Source organism: Fukomys damarensis, unplaced genomic scaffold, assembly GCF_012274545.1.
Source record: "Fukomys damarensis isolate Sample0158 unplaced genomic scaffold, DMR_v1.0_HiC HiC_scaffold_38, whole genome shotgun sequence".
NCBI lineage: Eukaryota > Metazoa > Chordata > Mammalia > Rodentia > Bathyergidae > Fukomys > Fukomys damarensis.
The window spans coordinates 79,531,951-79,537,282 of NW_022900950.1; the positions used below are offsets into that span (position 1 = coordinate 79,531,951).

Consider the following 5,332-nt stretch of genomic DNA (forward strand, 5'->3'; position numbering starts at 1 on the left):
ATTTCAAATACAGTAAGGAAAATAAAAGGAAGTTTATAATCCTCCTTTATCACCCCCCGCTTTTTTCAAGACACATGTCACTGTGTAGTTCAGGCTGGCATTGAACTGTGTATGTAGCCCAAGCTAGATTCACAGCAATCTTCTTGTCTCAGCCTCCTGGGTGCTGGGATTACAAGCATGTTGCCACCACACTCAACCTATGATCCGAAATGGAGAGCTTTTTAAAGTGAATGTGACAGCAGTAATATTTTTAAGCATCTCACTGCCATGTCTTATTTTCTCATTTTGCTGTGCACTAGTGAAAACTGTCTTGGGGACCTGCCTTTGGAAGCACTGCCCTAGCCTTTGAAATTCGTCCTTAACCAGGTAAGGGCTCAGCAGCTTCCTTTCTCTTCTTCCTGTGTGGGTCTGAAGGTTTTATGACTCAGTAGTTGACAGACAGACCCAGCTGCCCTTTATAGCTCTGGCTTTGAAGACACACATTTCAGGTTCTGCACAGGAGTTCAAGAGCTGTGGAGTCGGGACCCATGCTGGTTCCTTACCTGGCCGCCTTACACCTCTTAGTGGGGGAGGTAAAAGCACTGTCAGTAGGTAGGTGGGGATGCAATTTAGCTTCACAGAAGAGTTCAGAAATAGTTTGAAAGGAGGGATTGTGGCTAGTCTCTTGTTCCTTCTAATGTAGCCTTTGGGCAAAACCATATGAAACGTCTGTGTGAAATGCATGTTTTAAAAGTTTCTAGTTCTCCAAAACCCAGTAATGCACTTCCTTTTTGTAACTGGCTATCTCTCCTCCCAAATATTTATTTGGTTGGGTGGTTAAACCGGATTTTTCATGTTTCTCACTTTCTGTAGCAAGTTTGAAAGACACCAATTCTGAACAGAATCTAATGTTTCTTTAACGTACAGCTTATTCTGAGCAATAAAGGGGAAGGTTTTAATTGCATATGTGGAATGTTCTGTCCTCTTGAGAAATAAAAAATTTGAGAATAAGTAATAATATTGGTGGTTGGATCCTTGGTAAAACATTCAAGATGGGAAAAACAGATGTCAAATTATTTTTGTCTTTTGTCCTAGAAAAATGGCAGCCATGAAGTTTTCTATATTTAAAACCTTCCGCCAGAGAGTGAGTGCTTCCTTCTTGCAGAGAGGCGGGGAGACCATGTCCTCGGGGCCTGCTCTGCGAGGCCTCTGGGACTGGCTGGGGCTGAGCTAGGAGTGGGGTCAGCTCTGGAAACAGGAGGTTTCTGAGGTGATGTGCTAATCGGAGCCAGATCACCCTTGGGAATCGAGCTAATACCACACTGGAGGTTTTAGCTGAATTGTTAGAGGAGAATGAAGGTGGCAGGTGTTCAGTCGACTTTTAAAAATTGAAATTACAGATAGTCCAGGAATTCCTAGAATGGCGTGTGTGTGTGTGTGTGTGTGTGTGTGTGTGTGTGTGTGTGTGTCTACCTCTGCCTGGGTGTACATGGCCGATTTGCTGTCTTGGTAGTTGGGGGGTTAAGGTTGACCAAACTGGTAGCTCGCTACCTGCTGGCTGAGCGATGGAGCGAAGAAGGCCAGCACCGTGGTTCTGCAGTGAGTGGGCACACGTGGAGTTGAGATTTGCCTGTGGATTCGCAGTCTGAGAGATGAAAGTACGCAGTGACTTAACATGCATGAAAGGGTGTTTTGTTGCGTGTTCTTCTAGGCACCTAGGAAAGCAAACACAGGGAGCTAAAGGCTTGGGGTGAAGAGCATTGTTCCAGAGGGAAACCATTGGTGAACAGCTGTTGTAGGCTGATCAGAATGCTTGTATTTTTCTTATTTCTTAAGATGAGATTTTTGTTGACTGTAATTGTTGATTTTTCTAATGAGAATTGTCATCTTCACAGATGAAATTCATGTGCTTATTGCTCTCAGAGCTCCCTGACAATGGCTTGGAGCAGAGAAGACTGGAACCGGGGCCTGTTTTGTTGTGACTTAAGAATCCATTTTGTAAATTCCGTATTACAGAGGTAGTTATTTTATAATCCCTTCAAGTTCAGGAATTATTCACATCCGCAGTTTGAAAATGGCACAGGAACTGGGTGCGGCTGTGCATCTGTGGCCCCAGCACCCAGGGGACTGAGGCTGGAGAGCTGCAAGTGGGGCAGCTCCATGAGACCCAGCCTCGGAGCAGCATGGCAAGGTTGGTGGGCGGCGGGGCGCGGAGGCTGGAGGGGAGAGGACCGCCACAGGGCTCCGTGTGCAGGAGCAGCAGTAATTAGCAGACTCACTGCGTGCTTGCCTGCCCACCACTGGGCCTGCCGTGTGAATTTGAATGAGTTCTTCCCGGAGTGCTCTCTTAAGGCAAACACTTGCCTGGCTGGTGGCTAGCCTTCCTTGGGCGCTGTGCACGAGGTCGGGGACCCCTGCCCAGGCTGACAGTGGGGGAGCCCTGCAGAGCTGCCCTCGCCCGCCCTCCCCTCGGAGATCCGCTGTGAGCTACCCCACCCGACCTGAGGCTGTGCTTCTGGGTTTGGGTGACCCCTGCCCATGCCGCCGCCTCGTGGCCCTCTGCAGCCCAAGCTCAGCCCACCGGTAGGGTTTTCCCCTGGAACCCCTTCCTGCTCTGTGGTCGGCCTGTGCTAGCTCGCCCAACACTTCCCAGGCAGTTGAAGAGGTGGAAGAGGAGATGAAGCGGGACCTAGTCAGTCAGTAAGGTGGACGCAGAGAGGAGTACTCGGCCTGGAGAGGGTTTCCACGGGGAGAGCAGCGAGGCTTGGACGACGGGGGTCCCAGAGCCTCGAGCCTGGCCCCGCGTGAGGAGCAGCATCCTCTGTCCTCAGGTGTTGTGAGAGCTGCTGGAGAGTCTGCTCCGCAGGACTGCACAGGGCAGGGTTCAGGGGCGCGCTGTTCAAAACACTGCAGAAAGGAAAAAAAGTGGCTTCAGGAGGGTTACCCGCCCGCGATCTGTTACTGATCTGGGCGTTAGGGAATTACCTCAGTGCACCGGTTTTCTTCACGTGATCCCTTTACAGCGTGATGCCACTCAAAGTTTAGCGTGGATACATTTTAGAAGATTACATGTAAGAGGAATAATTTGTTTTGGAATATCATCCCCGGATAAAACGTATCCAAGAACAATGAGAAAGTAAGTCAGGCTTTCAAAGACAGTTTCGGGAGCTCCAGTGTGACTTAAAACTTGTGGGAAATTTATTATGATCTCGGGTTGAAAAGATCAAAATGAGCATTTTAAGAAATTTTTACAATGTAGAGAACTTGTGGCTCCAGGCGCCATGTCCCAGCTTTTGAGGGCTCTGAGGAAGGTTTGAGGCAGGGCGGGTAAACTTGTCCATGTCAGAGAAGAAAATGCTCCTAGGTTGTTTTCTAGCTTTGCCAGTCTTTAATATGTTTCTGGCCAATTTTTTGTGGAGGAAAAATTAAATGGCTGTTTTGAAATTGAAAAATATCTCCGTTACTCTCTTCCTCATTCTTAAGTATATGAGATTTCAAGTCAGTGTTGTGAAGTTTATTAATAACAGATGTGGTACACTGTATGTTGGTTACATTTTTCTTTAACCTTGATGTAGAAACCTGAATCTAGGGCTGGTTCTATCCCTAGAATTAGGAGGGAAAAATCTCATATATGTGAAAGCTGTTGTTTTCCACAGATCTACTCGTGCATTTGCTGGATGAAACTGTGTATGCTCACTCAACCTAGCGGTGCATACTTGGTGTTTCAGTAACGGTCTCGGTCACACCCAAAGTCACACGGTGATGGGCAGTGAGTGGTGGGGATAGGGTTGACCTGTGCCGTGTGAGGCCCACATTCCTTCCATTACGTCCTTTGGAGGACGGCGTTCTCCCACGTTTAGTGTAGAAATGCTTGAGATCTCCTAGATAAACCATTAAGATGCAGCTGTTACGGAAATACACAGTGGCGCACATATGCCCATCGTCTGTAGCCTTTGACAACCCTGCTCTTTAAAAGCCCTAGGAGGTGGTGTTTGAGACAGCTGTCAGATTTGTTGCTTGTGGTCTTTCCCAGAGGAAGTCACGTCAGTCCCTGATCCCCAGGGAGGAGAGCGCTTCGGCATAGGTCCAGGGGAGCAGCGTGCGCCTCTGACTCTGCCATGTGGTCCTGAAGCCAAGGACCTGCAGCGCTCTCACAAGTCTCTCTCCATCTCCAAAACTAAAGGAAGGAGCCACGTTATTTTCAAATGTAGTTTCTCACGTGTCACCCCTTTTAAAGGAAAACCTTTTCCCATGACAGTGCACAAGAACCCCCTCGACTGTTCCTTCCTGCGTGGAAGCGGCTCCAGGAGCAGGAAGGACACTGTAGCCCCCTGTGTGAGGAGCCGGGCAAGAGGTGGAGAACCCTCACCTCCTCTCTGCACACAGAGGTCCTAGCAAAGTGGACTGCGGTGGTCAGTGAAACCTTGGTGCTAGAAAGCACATGAAACGAAAAGCTAGTTCTAAGTGAATTACAAGCTTGCTAGGGGTCCTGTTATTTTCTGAACCAGCCTCCAAGGGGAAGGCACGAAAGGAAAGCACCCTGACTCTGGAGTAGGTGCCTTGACCTTCTTTCCTTCAGGGCCGTGCTGAAGCTCTTGGACTTGAGTGGTTTGGGGATTTAAACCTGCTTTACGTTTAGTGCAGAAAAGAGGGTGGATGGGAGTGACTCATTCTCATTAGGAAAACTTCATTTTATTTGGCTTTTCAGCCTTTCTAGGGTATTGTAATTTTATAACTTTCGCCTGCTTTCAAATGCCATCTATTTTTGAATAAAGGATGTCCTTTTGAGGGGAGAAGGGAAGGCTTATTGTTCTAAAAAGTGCTGCTTCCTGGGCAGAGCAACATGTTCCTGTTTATGCTCAAAGTCTACAGAAGTTTTTTGGGGAAAATAGCTTACATTTTTAAAAGTCCCTTAAAATAGTAATAGTTGTATGAATTTTGTCTTGGGAAGTACATTTGGGGAAGTTAGAAATTCCTCAGTTTGCATGTCAGGGTTTCTTGACGACAAATAGAAATTGAAACATTGTAGGTGATTTAACTCTAGCTTTTGTCGTCCATTGTCAGAACCCTAATTCCTTTCGGTGAACAGATCTCTTTCCCGCCCGTGGTGCTGCACAACCAGCCCCTGCAGACCGGGGCCCCGTGCTGCCGCCCATCCCAGGCCGGTGCGTGGCGCGGGCTCCCTTGCACCTCACTGCTTGCTTCCTTTCCGTCCTTGGTCCTTGCTGGTGCAGGCAGCTCAGGCCAGCCAGCAACTTGTATGTCCTGTGAGAGGAGAGGAGAGGAGAGGAGAGGCAGTGGGGAGCATGCAGCCCCCCCCCCCCCCCCCGCCTGGCGCGCGCGCGTGCCCCCG

The 5,332-nt window shown here is 48.7% G+C and overlaps 1 protein-coding gene across 1 annotated transcript in view; it reads left to right on the forward strand.

Moving 5' to 3' along the window:
- The first annotated feature begins 297 nt into the window (after positions 1-297).
- Positions 298-5,332, forward strand: part of Rapgef2 (Rap guanine nucleotide exchange factor 2) — a 61,962-nt gene continuing 56,927 nt past the window's right edge. Inside the window, exon 1 of the mRNA XM_033759971.1 lies at positions 298-366. The gene's annotated coding sequence lies outside the window, so the exon portion shown is untranslated. The remainder of the gene's footprint in view (positions 367-5,332) is intronic.